Source organism: Nycticebus coucang, chromosome 8 (genome assembly GCF_027406575.1).
Source record: "Nycticebus coucang isolate mNycCou1 chromosome 8, mNycCou1.pri, whole genome shotgun sequence".
NCBI classification, from domain to species: domain Eukaryota; kingdom Metazoa; phylum Chordata; class Mammalia; order Primates; family Lorisidae; genus Nycticebus; species Nycticebus coucang.
This window is the reverse complement of record NC_069787.1, coordinates 2,654,076-2,672,782: the sequence shown is the minus strand read 5'-3', so window position 1 is coordinate 2,672,782 and position 18,707 is coordinate 2,654,076.

Below are 18,707 nucleotides of genomic sequence, written 5' to 3'. Positions count from 1 at the left end.
GCCACAGCTTACAGCAACCTCAAACTCTTGGGCCCAAGTGATTATCTTGCCTGAGCCTCCCAAGTACCTGGGGGACTACAGGCCCCCGCTACAAGGCCCAGCTATTTTCTTGTTGTTGCAGTTGTCATTGTTGCTTAGCTGGCCCGGACTGGGTTAGAACTCACCATCCTCGGTGTATGTGACTGGTGCTGTAACCACTGTGCTACGGACGCCAAGCCCTTAACTCCATTTTCTATCGAGAGAAACCAAATCCCCTTTGTATTAGTAATTCTTAGGAGTCAGCCCTATCCCTCCTCACCATGACCCTTGTATCCTGGTGACCCAGCACTAGGAAAGGGCACGGAAAGTCTTCCAGGTCCCCAGAAATGGACACTGTCCCAGAGAGAAAATGTTCAAAGGAATGTCAGCTATCCACCTGACAGAGTGACAAACTCACCTGGGCAGCAGGGAAGGCAGCAAACCTCAGACACACTGTCCCCAAAGTGGGTTGTCCTCTGTGAGCTGACTATGTGAGATGATTCAGTCAAAATTCCACAGTTTTGGTGGGCACCTGTAGTCCCAGCTACTCAGGAGACTGAGGCAAGAGAATCACTTAAACCCAGGAGTTTGAGGTTGCTGTAAGCTGTGATGGCACAGCACTCTGTCTCAAAACAGACAAACAAACTAACTCCACTGTTTTTTGTTTTCTTTTTTTAAGGCAAAATGATAAATGATTCCAAACTTTATCCAGAAAAACTAATAAGCAAGACCAGCAGAATAAGTCAGAAAATTAGGGAAAATAAAGTCCAGAGGTATGTGTGTGAGAAACACTTTCCAATGTTAAACAAAATTCTATTATCATTCAAACCGGGTGTTTTTTCTGTAAGAATAAACAGATCAATGGCGTAGACTCGGGTAAACCCACAGCAGATCCTATTATTTACAAGATAATGGATGCTAAAGAAAGTATCCTGAATCAATGCAAAGGTGGAGGGTTATTCAATGGAGTGGTGACGGAGTGACTAGCTAGTTAGCAGCCTGCCTGTCCCACCAGCAGGCAAGTTCTGTTTGGGCTGCCCAATGTTTTGCAGAATCGCAGTGAGGGGGGACAAATAAGCTGCGAATGATTTTAAATTAGGAGAGTCATATAAAAATAGATGACATTTAACAGGCAAATGCATAAAGGTGTCACCTTTAACAGAAATGTAAATTAACAGGCAGCAAACCCCTAGATAGGTGTTCCATTTCAGAAATGACCAAATACAGGCAAATTAAACAAGGAAGTACCACTTTCTACCTCTCATCTCAGTAAAAATAGAAGAGACCGGGCAGGTGTATAGAAGGAGAGCCTGGAAACGCCTTTCCTTGGTGGAAGTGATCAGGATTCTGAGTGCTCCCTGGGCCAGCCAACCTTTCACATACCTCTCACAAAAACAACAGAACAGGTGACCAAAAAGCAAGGTGCAGAACAATACATAAGGCAGACCTTGGCTTTGAATTTAAAATATTTTTGTAGGAAAACATCTGGGAGGATGCATACTTAATGAATGGTAATTGTTAGTTCTGAGAAGTTCATAGACCAGGGGTGGGGAAGAGGATACTTTTTCCTTTATAAATTTGTGCTGCTGTTTTGATATGTTATGTACATGTCACTTTTTTTTTTGAGATGGAGTCTCACTCTGTCACCCTGGCTAGAATGCCTCTGTATCATCATAGCTCACTGTAATCTCAAACTCCTGGGTTCAAGCAATCCAGCTGCCTCAGCTTCCTGAGTAGCTGGCACTACAGGTCTCCAACACGATGCCTAGCTAGCTTTTCTATTTTTTATAGACAAGGGGTCTCACTCCTATTCAGGCTGGTCTCAAACTCCTGAGCTCAAATGATCCTCCACCTCGACCTCCCAGGCCATAGCCTCAAGCCCTTCTTCACTCCAAGAAACCCGAGATGCTTGGGGACTCCCTAGCAAACTGCCTGCTCTTTCTGGCCTCCTCCTTCCCCAGAACAAGAGAGCCAAGCGGGATGCCCCTGGCTAACTAGTGGGTATAATTCATTGCTTTCCCTCCTTTCCCTTCACCTTCTCTCAAATCCTGTACAGCTGGGGAAACTGAGGCCCAGTGGGAGCAAGACTAGGGCAAGGGTCTCACACCTTTGAGTGGGGACAGGACAGGATTTGTACCACTGGTATGCAGGCAATGGGGAGCTGCTGAAGAGGGGAGTTGGCAGCTGCTTCCTTCCACAGCCCCATCTGTCCCCCCCATAGGCCCACCCCCAGCCTACACAGCCGGCCACCCAGGGGACTCTGGGAAAATGGTGCCTTTACGCCTCCACGCCCCCTCCCTTGCCAGGATGGGCTGTGCTGCCCTGGGGATGGGGCTGTGAGGCTGGAGCCAGGTTTCCCAGGTTTTGAGGGGATGCTGGGTGGGCTCCTCCTTTTCCTCAGGATTTAGGGATGGAGAGGACTTTTCTACACACACACCCAACCCCGCCCCCAAGCACCGGCACCATCCCCACCCCCAGATGCCCTACCTTCCCACACACTGCTCCCCTTTCCTCTGCTCCACCCGCCAGCCTCCTCCAGGGCCTCCCAGGCTCTGGGCTCACACCCCCAGTCTCTTCTTTCTGCAAGTGAGACCCACATAGGCGTCTTTCTTAACCTTTTATTTTAATTATGAAATATCTCAGATAGCCAAAAACAGTAATGCTGTAGTAAACACCACAGTGCACCTCAGTATTGGTTTTCCATGCAGCAGCTCAGAACCACACACATCCACTGTCTCACTGCAGCAGTGAGTCAGGAGCCGGGTGTAGCCCAGCCAACTCCTCTGCTCAGGGCCTTGCCAGGCTGCAGCTCCCAGGGCTGGTTTCTTATCAGAGGCTGGACCCAGGAGGGTTCTGCTTCCAAGCCCCTCATCACAGAATTCATTCTTATTTTCTTACAGCTGTGGAGCCCTGGGCAGAGCTGCTCCTCCAGAGGCAGGAAAATGCACAGACATGAAGACCCACTGAGAGAAAGCTAGTCACCACCAGGAACCTTATGTGATAAGGGGAGTGAGTCCCATCACTTCCGGGTTTTTGTTTTTTTTTTTGAGACAGAGCCTCAAGCTGTCACTCTGGGTAGAGTGCTGTGGCATCACAGCTCACAGCAACCTCCAGCTCCTGGGCTCAAGCGATTCTCTGGCCTCAGCCTCCCAACTAGTTGGGATTATAGGCACCCGCCACAATGCCCAGCTGTTTTTTGGTTGCAGCCGTCATTGTTGTTTGGTGGGCCCAGGCTGGATTCGAACCCGCCAGCTCAGGTGTATGTGGCTGGTGCCTTAGCTGCTTGAGCCCACAGGCACTGAGCCCTTTTTTTTTTTTTTCATGAAGGTACAAACAACCAAATCACAATATTTGAATTTGTTAAGTCGAGTCCCTCTTGTAGTTTTGCCTTGCACCCAAAAGGTTTGCCACACCCCCTACATTGTGCCCATTTGTGGGAATACCCAAACCCCCCTCCTCTCTCTCCCCTCCCTCATACCCCCTTCCCCCAACTTGAATTGAAATGAGTTCTTCTCCCATGTGGGCATAAATTAGATTATCTACTGGTTTCATATTAGTATTGAGTACAAAAAATATATTTGCTTCAATATTTGTATTTTCATTCTTGTGATACTTTACTGAGAAGAATGTGTTTCAACTCCAGGTTACTACAAAAGATGTAAAAACCACCATCTTTTTATGACTGCATAGTATTCCCTGGTATGCATATATCACAGTTTGTTATCACAGAGTTGATGGGCATTAGGTTGTTTCCACATCTTGGTGAGTGTAAATTGAGCTGCAATAAAAAATCTAGTGCAGGGGCGGCGCCTGTGGTTCAGTGAGTAGGGTGCTGGCCCCATATGCCGAAGGTGGCGGGTTCAAACCCAGCTCTGGCCAAACTGCAACAACAAAAAAAATAGCTGGGCGTTGTGGCGGGCGCCTGTAGTCCCAGCTGCTTGGGAGGCTGAGGCAAGAGAATCGCGTAAGCCCAAGAGTTAGAGGTTGCTGTGAGCCTTGTGATGCCATGGCACTCTACCCGAGGGCGGTACAGTGAGACTCTGTCTTTACAAAAAAAAAAAAAAAAAATCTAGTGCATATGTCCTTGTGATAAAATGATTTTTTTTTTCTTCTGGGTAGATGCCTCGTGGTGGAATTGAGGGGTCAAATGGGAGATCTGATTTGAGTTCTTTGAGGATTCTCCATACTTCTTTCCAAAGAGGTTGTATTAGTTTGCAGTCCCACCAGCAGTGTAAAAGTGTTCCCCTCTTTCCACATCCGCGCCAGCATCTGCAGCTTAGAGACTTTGTGATGTGGGTTACTCTCACCGGGATTAGGTGACATCTCAGGGTAGTTTTGATTTGCATGTCTCTGATGATTAGGGACGATGAGTATTTCTACGTATATTTGTTAGCCATTCATCTGTCTTCCTTAGAAAGGTTCTGTTCATATCTCTTGCCCAGTGGTAGATGGGACTGTTTGCTCTTTTTTTGTTGATTACTTGGTGAGTTCTCTATAGATCCTAGTTATCAAGCCTTTGTCAGATTTGTAATATGCAAATATCTTTTTCCATTCTAAAGGTTGTCTTTTTGCTTTGATTTTTGTATCCTTAGCTGTACAGAAGCTTTTCAGCTTAATTGAGTCCCATTTGTTTATTTTTGTTGTTGTTGCGATGGCCACTGAAGTCTTCTTCATAAAATCTTTCCCCAGGCTTACATTTTCAAGTTTTTTCCATACTTTCTTTTAAGATTTTTCTTGTTTCCTGCCTTAGATTTAAGTCTTTAGTCCATTTTTTTTTTTTTTTTTGAGACAGAGTCTTACTATGTCACCCTTGGTAGAGTGCCATGTTGTCACAGCTCGCAGCAACCTCAAACTCTTGGACTTAAGAGATTCTCTTGCCTCAGCCTCCAAGTAGCTGAGACTACAGGTGCCTCCCACAATACCTGGCTATTTTTTGTTACTGTTGTCGTTGTTTAGTAGGCCCTCGCCGGCTTTGAACCCACCAGCCCCAGTGCATGTGGCTGGTGCCCTAACTACTGAGCTACGGGCACTGAGCCTCTTTAATCCATTTTTACTCAATTTTTCTAAGTGGTGAGAGGTGCAGTTTTAGTCTTTTATATGTGGTTATCCAGTTCTCCCAGCACCATTTATTGAATAGAGATTCTTTTCCCCAGTGTATGCTTTTGTTGGGCTTATCAGATAGCTTTGAGAGCTTTGTTTCATTTCTTGGTTTTCTATTCATTTTCAAATATCTACGTCTTTATTTTTGTGCCAATACCATGCTGTTTTGATCACTGTGAACTTGTAATATAGCCTAAAGTCTGGTAGAGTGGGGCCTCCAGCTCTGTTTTTATTACTAAGAATTGCCTTGGCTATACGGGTTTTTTCTGGTTCCATATGAAACAAAGAACTATTTTTCCAAATCTTCAAAGTATGATGTTGGTATTTTAATGGGGATTGCATTGAATCTGTAGATTGCTTTGGGAACTATAAACATTTTAACAATGCCGATTCTTCCCAGCCAAGAAAACAGTATGTTCTTCCATTTGTTAATGTCTTCTGCTATTTCCTTTCTTAGGATTTAATAATTCTTTGTAGAGGTCCTTCACTTCTTTTGTTAGGCATATTCCAAGGTATTTCATTTTCTGTGAAGCTACTATAACGGGCATAGTGTCTCTGGTTAGTTTCTCAACTTGGCTGTTATTGGTATATACAAAGGCTACTGATTCGTGTACATGGATTTTGTACCCTGAGACGTTACTGTATTTCTTGATCACTTCCAGGGGTCTCGTAGTTGAGCCTCTAGGGTTTTCTAAGTATAAGATCATATCATCAGAAAAGAGAGTTTGACTTCGTCTGTTCCCATTTGGATGCCCTTTATATCCTCCTCTTGCCTGATTGCATTGGCCAGAACTTCCAGCACTATGTTGAATAGTAGTGCTGATAGAGGACAACCTTGTCTGGTTCCAATTCTAAGTGGAAAAGCTTTTAGTTTTACTCCATTTGATATGATATTTGCTGTGGTTTGATGAAGATGGTTTCAATCAGATTAAGAAATGTGCCACTTATTCCTAAATTCTTAAGTGTTCTTGTTAGAAAAGGATGCTGAATTTTATTAAATGCTGTTTCTGCATCTATTGTGAGGATCATATGGTCCTCGTTTTTGCTTCTGTTGATATGGTGTATTACATGTATGGATTTGCATATGTTACAGCAGTCTTCCATTCCTGGAATGAAGCCTACTTGATCGTGATGCATCCTTTTTTTTTTTTTTTTTTTTTTGAGTCAGAGCCTCAAGCTGTCACCCTGGGTAGAGTGCTGTGGCATCATACCTCACAGCAACCTCAAACTCCTGGGCTTATGTGATTCTCTTGCCTCAGTCTCTCTAGTAGCTGGGACTACAGATGCCTGGCTATTTTTTGGTTGTAGTTGTCACTGTTTGGCAGGCCCAGGCCGGGTTCGAACCCATCAGCTCTGGTGTATGTGGCTGGCACCTTGGCCACTTGAGCTACAGGTACCACCCAATGTATCTTTTTTTTAATGTGTAATCTATTGGCTAAAATTTGGTGAGTATTTTTGCATCTATAAACATTAGTGAAATTGGTCTGTAGTTTATAGTTGGATCTTTTCCTGCTTTTGATATCAGGGTGATGTTTGCTTCATAGAATGTGTTGGGGAAGATTCCTTCTTTCTCAATGTTTTGGAATAGTTTCTGCAGTATGGGTATAGGCTCTTCTTTGAAGGTTTGATAGAATTCTGGTGTGAAGCCATCTGGTCCAGGGCGATTTTTTTGTTGGAAGATTTTTTATTGTTTCTTTGATCTCAGTGCTTAATATTGGTCTGTTCAAGAGATCTATTTCTTCTGGCTTACATCTTGAGAGAGGGTGTGATTCCAGGTATTGGTCCATTTCCTCCCCATTTCTGGGCATGGAATTTCTTGTAATAGTCAGAGATTATGTCTTATATCTCTGTGATATCTGTCATTTCCCCTTTTTCATTTCTGATTGAGGTTACTAGAGATTTTATTTTTCTGTTTCTAGTTAGTATATGTAACAGCTTATCAATTTTATTTTTTTTGAAGAACCAACTTCTGCTTCCTTAATTTTCTAAATGATTCTTTTGTTTTCAATTTCATTAATTTCTGACTTAGTTTTGGTTATTTATTCTCTTCTGCTAGGTTTAGGATTAGATTTTTCTTCCTTTTCCATTTCCTTAAGATGATTCATTAGGTTGGTGATGTGATCTCTTTCTGTTTTTCAGATATAGGCATCTAATGCAAAAAATTTCCATCTCAGGACTTCTTTTGCAGTATCCCACAGGTTTTGGTACTTGTAGCTTCATTATTGTTATGTTCAAGGAATTTAACAATTTCCTCCTTTATCTCTTCCTTGATCCAGCTGTCATTTGGCATAAGGTTGTTTATATGCCTTTGTGTGGGAATGACAGTTTTTGTTGAAGTCGAATTCCACTTTTAGTGCCTTATGGTCTGAGAAGATACAAGGTATAATTTCAATTCTTTTAATTTTGTTGAGGTTTGATTTGTAACCTAGGATAGTCATTAGCCCATTTTAGAGTATGTTTCATGGGCTAATGAGAGGAACGTATATTCATTTGCTTTGGGATGGTGTGTTCTGTCACATTTATGTCCCTTAATGTCTATTAAGCCCATTTGTTCTAGGGTCGCATTTAAGTCCCTTCTATCTTTGTTTAGTTTCTGTTTAGAGGATGTGTCTAGTTCTGTCAGAGAGGTGTTAAAGTCCCCAGATATTGTGGTTATGGGATATCATATTGCTAAATCTGGGAGCATTTAAGTTGGGTGCATAAATATTTAGAATTGAAATGTCCTCTTGTATTGTTCCCTTGACCAGAATGAAGTAACCATCTTTGTCTTTGTTAACATTAGTTGCTTTAAATCCACTTGTTTCTGAAAATAAGATTGTGACCCCTCCTTTCTTCTGATTTCCATTTGCCTTTAATATTCCAACCCTTCACCCTGAGTCTTGATTTGTCCTTTAGGGTTAGGTGTGTCTCCTGGATATAGCTTATGGATGGCTTGTGCTCTTTTATACAATCAGCTAGCCTGTGTCTCTTCAGTGAGGAATTCAAGCCATTAACATTTATTGAGATAATTGATAAATGTGATGGAGTACTATCCATCTTATTTTGTGAGAGCCCATTGCTTAATTTTAGCCTATGCACCATTGTGGAAACTAGGTTTTGTCCATTATTTTCTGGATATATAATTGGCTGATGTTCCATCCTAATGGTCAGTGTGGAGAATAGGTCTAAGTATTTCCTGTAGAGCTGGTTTCGATGTGGCAAATTTCACAATATTTGCAAATCAGTAAAAGATTTTATTTCTCCATCAATTTTGAAGCTTAGTTTAGCAGGATACAGAATCCTGGGATAAAAATGGTTTTGTTTAAGAAGGTTAAAGGTAGGTTTGGTGCCTTTAGCTCAGCAGTTTAGGTCACTGGCCACATACACCAGAGCTGGTGGGTTCAAACCCAGCCTGGGCCTGTTAAAACAACAATGACAACTTCACCAAAAAAATAGCCAGGCATTGTGGAGGGTGCCAGTAGTCCCAGATACCTGGGAGGCTGAGGCAAGAGAATAACTTAAGCCCAAGAGTTTGAGATTACTGTGAGCTGTGATGCCACAGCACTCTACCAAGGGCGACATAATGAGATTCTGTCTAAAAAAAAAGAAAGAAAGAAAAAGAAAAAACAAAGAAGGTTAAAAGTAGATGACCATTCTCTTCTGGCTTGAAAAGTTTCAGTTGAGAAGTCTGCTGTTATCTTGATGTATCTGCCCCTGTAGGTCAGCTGGTGTTTACTCCTGGATGCTAGAAGAATTTTCTCTTATGTCTTGACTTTGGACAGATTTGTTACAGTATTTTTTGGAGATGCTCTGTTTGTGTTGACATGACTCAGGGTTTGATATGCCTCTAAAAGGAAAATTTTGGAATCTTTAGTGAAACTTGAAAAATTTTTGGTGATGATATCCTTCAGTAGGGCTACCATTCCTTTGGGACGTCCTTCTTCCCCTTTAAGGATCCCTATAATTCATATGTTTGAAGGCTTCCTAAAGTCCCATAATTCTCTCAGTGAATCTTCTGTTTTCTCTATCTTCTGCCTCTTTAACTACCTGGGTTGGCTCATGAACTTTGTCCTCTAGCTCTGTGATTCGTTCTTCTCCATGGTCTAATCTGATATTGATACTTTCTACTGCATCTTTTAAGTTCTCCAATAGACTCCTTCGTTTCCTTTTTTATTTTTATTTTTTTGAGACAGAGTCTCCTTATGTTGCCCTTGGTAAAGTGTCATGGTGTGATAGCTCACAGCAACCTCAAACTCCCGGGCTTAAGCAATTCTCTTGCCTCAGCCTTCCAGGTAGCTGGGACTACAGGCACCCGCCATAGCATCTGGCTATTTTTTGGTTGCAGTTGCTGTTTAGCAGCCCTGGGCCAGGCTCGAACCCACCAGTGTTGGTGTATGTGGCTGGCACCCTACTCACTGAGCTACAGGCACTGAGCTGACTCCTTCATTTCCTTAAGCTCTGCTATATCCTTTCTATAGTCTTCGTATCTTTCATACATTTTTTGGTTCTGTTTTTCCACTTTCTCGCCAATTCCCTTTGCTGCCATTACCATCCATATTTTAAGTTCCCTTTCTGTCATTTCTTTTACTTTTTCATGGTGGGTTATTCTGCAGTAGCTGTCTCATGGTCCCTTGGGGGGTTTTCTCTGTTTTGGTTTACATGGTGCCAGAACTTTTCTGTTGTATCCTCCTCATGTGTGTTTTCTTCTTGTTCACTTCCTTCCCCTACTTTTTCCTTCTCACTGCCTCCTTTTCTTTGAATTGCCTGTCTCAGAGCTTAGGTATTGAAGTGGCCTCTTGATATAAGACCAAAAGGAAGATAAAGGTAAAGAGCAAGCAGTGAGAAAGAAGAGAAAGAAAGAAAAGAAAGAAAGAAAGAAAGAAAGAAAGAAAGAAAGAAAGAAAGAAAGAAAGAAAGAAAGAAAGAAAGAAAGAAAGAAAGAAAGAAAAAAGAATTGGAGAGAAGAAGAGAAGAACAGGAAGAGAGAAAGACAGTGACAGGAGAAATGCTGTTGATTGGCAGGGTTCTATGGCAACATCTGCAACTCCAGGACTTTGAGGTGTTTAGCTGGATGGGTCCTTCCATCGCTTCTGTTGGTTACACGAAAGTCACCATTCCTGCCTACTCTCCAGGCCACAAAAGCCAGGAATTGGGTAAGTGGAGGCAGCTTAAAGTCCACTAACAACCTCCCCACCCCCATTTAAGAAAACATCACAGATACTATCACACTCTCCCAGCGCCACTGTCCCCTTCCCCCACCCCAGCAAGCAGCCAGGTCTTCATTCTTCCCAGGTGTGTTGTTGCACATTTACTACATATGTATAAATCCTAGCGCCATGGATCATATCACTCCACATTTGCACATCTCATATGGTGTCATAACGACATTTTTCAGTGACTTCCTCTTTTTGCTCACTGTCACATTTGTGTTACTTACACCAGTTCATGGAGTTCTGGCACCCTTCTTTGCCATAGCAGTCCCACAGTCACTGTGTAGACACAACATGCTGTATTCGCCCCCTCCCCTCATGATGGACATTTCATTTGCTGCCTGTTTATTGACATAAAAGGTGCAGCAGCAAGTGTTTTTGCCTCCATGCCTCATGTGAGTTTCTCTGGGGGCTTGGCCTAGAAGTACGATTACTGAGGCAAGGGGCTTCACACAAGATAAGGCCAAAGAATTGTCCCAGTTGGTTGTTCTTGTTTATAGCCCCATCAGAAGGGTATGGGAATTCTAGTTGCTCTGCTTCCTTGTCAGCACTTGGTAATGTCAAACTTTTGCATTTTTACCGATTTGGTGACTAAGAAATGGAATCTTACTTTTGTTGAGGGATCTTTCTAGAACGTGTAAACAATCCTGTCCTCCCCCTGTTTCAAATCTTCCTGAGGGCTACCTCTCCAGGGACTCAATCTACCCTCCTAGGCTGAGCACCCAAGCCCTGCGTGATGCAACCCCTGCCCTTTTCAGCCTCCATGCCCCACATCCCTCTCATCCTGGCCACAGTCAACTACAGATGCCTGCTCTCTCAGTGTCAGGGCTTGGCACCTGCTGTTCCCCTGCATGGGACCACTCCCACATCTTACTTTATTAAATAAATGACCATTAAATAAATGTCCACCCAGGCACAGTGGCTCACACCTATAATCCCAGCACTTTGAGAGGCTGAGGTGGCCTTGAGGTGAGGTGGAGGATGGATTGAGGCCAGGAGTTTGAGACTAGCCTGGAAAACATAGCAAGAACCTATCTCTAAAAAAAATTTTTAAATTAGCCAGGCATAGTGACATGCGCCTGTAGTCCCAACTACTTAGGAGGCTGAGTTGGGAGGATCACCTGAGGCCAGGAGTTCAAGGTTGTAATGAGCTATAATCATGACACTGCACTCCAATCTGGTTGACAGAATAAGACCCTATCTCAATAAAAGAAAGAGTGAACCAAATAAATAAACAGGTCACTTATTTATTTTAAATATTTACATTGAAAATATCAATGACTTTGATGCATTAAAAATACATTGCAATATAAATACTTTTATCAAACGATAATTTCAGGGCTTAGAACAAAGCTCTCAATCTCAGTGCTATTGATATTTAGGGCTGGACAATCCTCTGTGGTGGTAGCTGTCCTGGGCACTGTAAGTTGTTTAGCAGCATCCCTACCTGGCCTCTACCCAGGGGATGCCAGTGGCAACTCTCTCCATCATGACAAAAATGTCTCCAGTCATTGCCACATGTCCCCTGAGGAGGGAGGAGTGTCCCTGTTGGGAACCACTGGTTTAAAACAGATGAACTCATCATGCACCCATGATAGTGTGACCAGCAAATGGGCACAAGTTCACAGCCTTGCATTGGACATCCTCTTCCTACCTTGAAGCATCCCATGAGCAAGATACTCACTTGGGGAGGACACCTGAGGTCTGAATCCAAGGCCCTTCATGTGTGCAAGGCTGACCCTGCTGGAAACTCCCTCTCCAAGCCTTGCCCAGTGTCCTGCTGCTGAGAAGACTCCCTGATGCCCCAGCCAGGGGTCAAGTGTCTGCTCCCATATCCTGGGGGCAAGAGTTCCCTGTGTGGAAGGATGGGGAGTGATGCCACTGAATTTAACTGCTTCCAGCCCCCATGGAGACCAGTGCAGGGAAGACGTGTATATCCAAATGACCAGTGGTGTAGGAGCCAGCCAGGCCCTTCACAAACTGACCCAGCAAAACCCAGAGTGCACTGGGCTTCAGTAGAGCAGGCCTGGGTCAAGGGTGTCAAGGGTGGACAGGGGGCTGGCAGGGCCCCTCCTTGGGAGACACAGCAGGGCTGCAGGTCTCATAGGGTGCAAGTGAGTGTATGTGTGGCCATCGGTACAGGTGTGCACATATATGCATGGGTGTGGGGGCAGGGCACCTGCTCTGACTCCGTCTGGGAGAGACCAGCACCCTTCAATCACCATCCTGCTTTATTTCCCTCATGGCTCTGCCTGTTATGTCCACTGGCGTGCAGCTGCCCATGCCTGGCAGAGTGTGTGGGCAAGCAGTTCAGGAGGTATGTGGGATGGGTGGGTGGGGTGGATGACGGCTAAGTAGTTGGGAGAATGGGTGCCTATCTGTGGGCACAGATGTGTGCGTACACATGCAGGCCTTGCCTCTGGAAGATACTTCAAGCTCTTTGTTCTATACTCTTTCTAGAAAGACCCAGGAAAACCTACAGTCCAGAAGCTGCCAAGGCCCACAGTTGTGGGGGAGGCTCAGAGCAACTGTTGGAATCCAGGCTCACAGCTCTTCCCAGGTTTATTTTAGGCAGGGTGGTTGGGGAGGGTCCTGGGGGATGAAGCTGCCCTAATGGGCTGGGGTGAGTTGGAACTCAGAGGGTCCCACAAATGACACCTTTGCTCAGGTGGTAACCCCAGTTGGGGTTAGATCTGAGCCTCCAGAGACCACACAGGCCACCACTAGGAAAAACATACCTGGGTGGTGACTGTGAGGAAAGGCTCTGGGGATCCAGTGGGCTCAGGGGGCTAGGCAGGAAGCCTTACTGGAGATCTGAATGATGTTTGGCTGGGAACTGAGAGTGTCTTGTCACCTCTGGAGAAGAGAGGCTGTCCCCACACACCTTCTGAGTAGGGCTGAGCACTCGCCCTCTGCCCAAGCCCTCAGTCCACCAGTCTGGGTGTCCTGCTGCCGTCTACCCGCTTTCCCATGCACCAGCCGTCTTCCAGCCACTCACCGGGTGGGCTGTCCACATGTCCTCTTCACGGCCAGGAGGCCCCCAGACATGCACACTCAGTGCCTTCCTGTTTCAGTGTCCTCACAGCAGCCCCACACTTGGCAGACTCCATGAGGAGGCTGAGGCACAGCCCAGCTGAGCGCCTACTTCCCCAAGGACACATGGCCTGGGGCGGCAGAGCTGAGCATGGAGCTCTGGAGTCTCACTCCAGCTCAACGATCCACTTGTCTGGCCATCCACCCATCCACCCTCGTGGCTGCCCCTCCACTGCCTGTCATTCTGTCCATCCGTCCATCCATCCGCGGCTGTCACTCATCCATCCTGGAGTTAATGCAGTTAGAGAGTCAGGGGGCCTGAGGGGAGAGAGGGCCGCAAACTGCCCATCTGGCTGGGCCATGGGGGCAGGGGGTAGGGTGCTGCCCCAGGCCGGGCAGGGCTGCATGGGCTGGAGGGAATTAGCCAGTGACTGCCAGGATCATCTAATTAGGAGCTCTAGTGATAAGCAGATAGGATCGGGGGTGATTAGAATCCTTTTAAAAAGCCACTCCATTAATTACAGAGACAGAGAGGGGCCTCTGGCTGCTCAGAATGCCAATTGGCTGCCTAATCGGCTCCATCAGCTCGCTCTGGGGAGGCCTTCCTGGTATTGCTGTGTGACCTTGGGTGTGCCCTGCCCTCTCTGGGCCTCCCTGGGCATTAGTGACCAGGATCACCTGGCCACCTAATGTCCTCTTTCTCTTCCTTGGCTGTGGCTCAGGGGGTTAACCCTAGGGTGGGCTTGGGACCAGGGAGGAGGAAGCCCTGAGAGGGAGGGTTTTCACCACCCCCACTGTCCTGCCAGCTGGTAGGAGGCAGGAAGGTGGCCCTGAGTTGGCACTTGTGGCTATGCGTCTTTCCAGGGCCCTGTGGGGGCACACAGAGGCCCTGCTATTGCCCCTGGGCTCCCTGAAGACTAGTGTCAATGGACACCAGTCTGACATTTAGCAGAAGAGGGAATCAGTCCACATGGTACCCAGTTCCAAGGTCCTACACCATCCCACCCCTGAGGACCCCTCCACCTTTAGGATGCCCCTGGCAATGAGGGGATATAGTCTGCATGTGACATGCCCAGCCCAGGAGTCCCACAAAGCAGTCTGTTCCCTGTGCCCTGGGATAGCCCTGAGCCCAGAGGGTCTTGAGGGGTCTCTAGTCCTGTCTTCATACAGCTGATTCCTGCAGACCCAGCCGAGGGGGTGGTCTCAGGCTGAACACAGGAACAAGGGCTGAAGCAGGGCTCTAGAACTAGCACTGGCCAGAAACTCACTCCTGAGAAGACAGGGAGGAGAGAAGAACCTGGGGCTGGGGACACATCTAGAGATGCGCAGTCTCCCTCATTGTCCCGGGTTGTCTCCTAACGTTGTTGTAACCACCCATGCCACTGCCCTGACTACACTACCATGGGAACCTCAGCCTTCTTAGCAAAGCCACTGTCACCAGTATCACCATCACCATAGACACCCATCATCCCTGATCCCTCTACTGTCACCTCCTCTGCCATCTCCACCTGTATCCTCACCACAGCCGTCACCTTCCCCTGAGCCACTGCCACCCTCGCAAGCACATCGTCATCGACTGTTTCACATGCCTCCTGCACAGCCTGGGGACCCGAGGGGAGGGAAGCACAGAAACATGACGGCCTTAGTCTGCAGCTCCAAAGGGAGTGGCTCTCTAGAGCCCGCCTGGAGCTGTGGGGCCTTCGTGATGTCCTGGGAAGCCTGCAGCCCTTGTGCAGTGGATTGGCAGCAGAGCTTCTACAAACCTTGCCATCATCACCTGCCCACAGCTGGTGACTCTCTTCCACTTCCCAAGTCTTGTGCACTGGCAGACTCTAGCCTGGAACCATATGGCTGAGGGCATCTGGACCCTGCCCTGGACTGCTCTAGGACGCAAGGAGACCATAGCAGCGGGCACTGGTCATGCTGAGCTAGCAGCAGAAAATCCAGAATCCCACACACCTACCCCCATCAGCACTCACACTGTCACCACCCCCATAGCATGTCCTCCCTACCACTCAGCGCCCCCCACCCCTGCCACCATTTCTTTCTTTCTTTCCTTTTTTTATTGTTGGAGATTCATTGAGGGTACAAGAAACCAGGTTACACTGATTGCACTTGTTAGGTAAAGTCCCTCTTACAATCGTGTCTGTGCCAAAAGGTGTGGCACGCACCAAGGCTCACCCCCTCCCTCCTTCCCGCTCTCTGCTCTTCCTTTCCCCACCCCTCCCTCCTTCTTTCTCTCTCTGCTCTCCCCTTCCCCCACCGTGTCCTTAATTGTCATTAATTGTCCCCCTGCTACCATTTCAACAACTGTCCTCACCACTATCCTCCCTTGATATCACAATTTCTGCCACCTCCCCCCTACCAGCACCATCACTAGTGTCCCTGGCATCATCACTGCTCCAAGCAGTGGCCATCCCTACCCCCCCCTCACCCCTTTCCATGGGCACCTGGAGCGTGTTGTAGACTCACTCACTTAGTCCTCCCCATAAGAATGTCACGCTGCTCCAGCTGTTGCCTTGAGACTTACACAAGCTTCCTGAAGGTGTATCATTCCCCACCCAAGGACACTGGTCCTGACCATCGGACCTGGCAAAATCGCTGCACACCACACTGTGGGAGAAGCTTTAAGAGGCAGCTCCAGTTTCTACCAGCTCTGCCTGGTCCCTCTGCCATGACGATGGGACGCTTCAATCAGAGCTGCTCCTTCAGCCTGGAACCCGGCATGAGAAGATGTGAGGGGCAGAGACTGCAGCTGGCCCGAGGTGCCGACACGTAAAGTGGCAAGAACTATGGGTTTGTTGTAGGCTGCTGGGATGCGGAAGCTGCCACTGGGGCAAAGTGGAACAATTCACAGCTGCCACTTCCTCTGCTGTCTTTTGTCATCACCATCACCTCCACCTCCCAACTTACCTCCACTGTCACCAACACCAGCACTCCTACATCACCTGTCTCATTATTCCCATCACCTCTGGTCTGACCATTACCACCCTCCCCACCACAAATTGCTGTCTACTGCATAAGCATTGCTACTGTCACCGTCACTGTCATCACCACCATTACCAACTCCACTGTCACCAACTAAAAAATCACTGTCCCACTGTGACCAGAACCTTCACACCAACACTGCTACCACAATCACCTCTGCCACTTCCACGAGGCCTACTCCATCACCACGGGCACTTACAGTGTCACTGTCTCCACCAGCATCGCAGCCAATGACAGCACCACTCCTGCTGCTACCCCCGTTGTGGAGAACTGTGGAGGGCGGGCATCTTTCTCCAGCTCCATGAACAGGTTCTAACTACAGCAACAGAAATAGCGTGACAAAACAGCACAAAAATACAGGGATGTTTTCCTCCGGAGCTACACCCTATGGAGTTCATCTTCCATTCGAATCTGCAGCCAAGGACGTGTCAGCACGTGTGAGTGGACGGATGTGCGGCACAGAGGACAAGTTGTGCTCCTGGTGAGGTGCTTGGGGGGTGACAGGGTTGGTCACCGAGGTTGGGTTTGTAAAGTCCGCTTCTATCCTTGCTGTCATGTGGGATTGGGTAGAACATGTTGTCCCCTGCCAGGGCCTGAAACCTGAGTGAGTACTGAAAGAAAAGAGAGTGAGGAAGACTAATAGAAATGAATAAAAACTAGAAAAAGGAAGAAGAGACAGAGGGGAGCTATGACGGAAGGGAAGGAGGGAAGAAGGAAGGAGAGAGAGAGAAGAGCAAAGCCATCTTAGTGACCCAGACGCCCCGGTTTTCTATGGGCAGGGCTGGCGGGTGGTTTTAGCCTGTGTTCCATCCTGGAGGGAGGGGAATGAGGTGAAGATAGAAACAGATGTTAATTAGTATTGTTAACTGTGTTTTCTAAATATGATCCAATATCAGAACAAGACTTAAAGAAATATAAATGCCTGGGAACGTTTGGTTACCTCACTCACTTTATTAGTTTTCTAGAGCTGTTACAAAAAATTTTTGCAGACTGCGTGGCTTAATACAATAGAAATCTATTCTCTCTCACTTCTGTATGCCAGAGTCTGACAGTGAGGGCACCCTTCGCTGAGGCTCTGAGGGAGAGCCCTTCCTTGCTTCTCCCAGCTTCGGGGGCTGTCTGCAGTCCCTGCAGCTGCCTCCCTCCAACTTGTCACCATTTTCACATCACCTTCTCTGGGTGTTTTTTATAAGGATGCTTGTCATTGGATTTAGGGTCAACACAGACAATCCAGGATGATCTCATGTCAACATCCTTAATTTTCTTTGAGATAGGGTCTTGCTGTGTTGTCCAGGCTGGTCTCGGCTCATGTGATCCTCCTGCCTCAGCCAGGTGCACACCACCATGCCCAGTTTTGACATCCTTAGTTCTAATTATCTGTGCAAAAATACTTTTTCCAACTAAGATCACATTCAGAGATCTTGGGGATTAGGATGGAATCATATCTTTTGGAGAGCTACTGTTCAACACATTACACTCACCAATCTATATTTATTATAAGTCTCCATACCTCGTACCAGAATGGGTGGCATGCTTCTTTTAATTTGCTGTCCTTAAGGCAGCCCCACGTCCAAATCTCCCTCCCTCTCACTGACATGCTGTGCGTTCTGGAGCAGGTTGTTGTATGTCTCTGAGCCTCATTCATCCAACAAATGTTTACTGATTGCCATTGTGTGCCAGATACTGTCCTAGACTCTGACAAACATCCCTGCCTTCATGAAGTGTACCTCTGATGATCTGATGAAATGATGGGGCACAGGAAATTCACACTCCTGTCCCTCTCCCAGCCTGCCTGATTCCAAACCCTTCTAGCCTTCTAGCCCCACAGCAGCAATCTGGCCACTGGGCTCAGTGGACAGTTCCCTGGAAGCCCTTGCTCCCTTCCCCTGGCCACTGCCACTGACCTTTAATGCCCACCGTGGCTGGGACCCTATTGCTGATCCTGCCTCTGCTCTTTGGCTCCTGAGGGCTCAGCCAGCAGCCCCAGCAGGACTGAGTGTCCATTCTAGGCCCACCATAGCAGCCAGCCTCACTGGCCCCAGCAGGCCCATGTGCCAGGCTTGGCCTGGTCCAGAGCTGGGGGTGGGTGGTTGCCCCGCCCTAGGAGCTGATGTCACAAAGGGCCTGGCTCTAGCTCTGGAGGAGGGTCCTCCCTGGCTTGGCCACAGTGGCAGTGGCAGTGTCCCTCCCCTCCCCCCACCCCTCTCAGCAGAGTCCCCACCTGTCCCTGAGAACAGGTACTATGAAAAGGTAAACTCCCGGGCAGACTCTCGCCCGGAGCCAACAGATTCCAGCGGGGCCCTACTGAAGGGGTCCACACCAGCTGCTGTCTCCACCTCGCCCCTCTGACCCGCCGGGCCCCGTGCCCGCTCTGCCTTT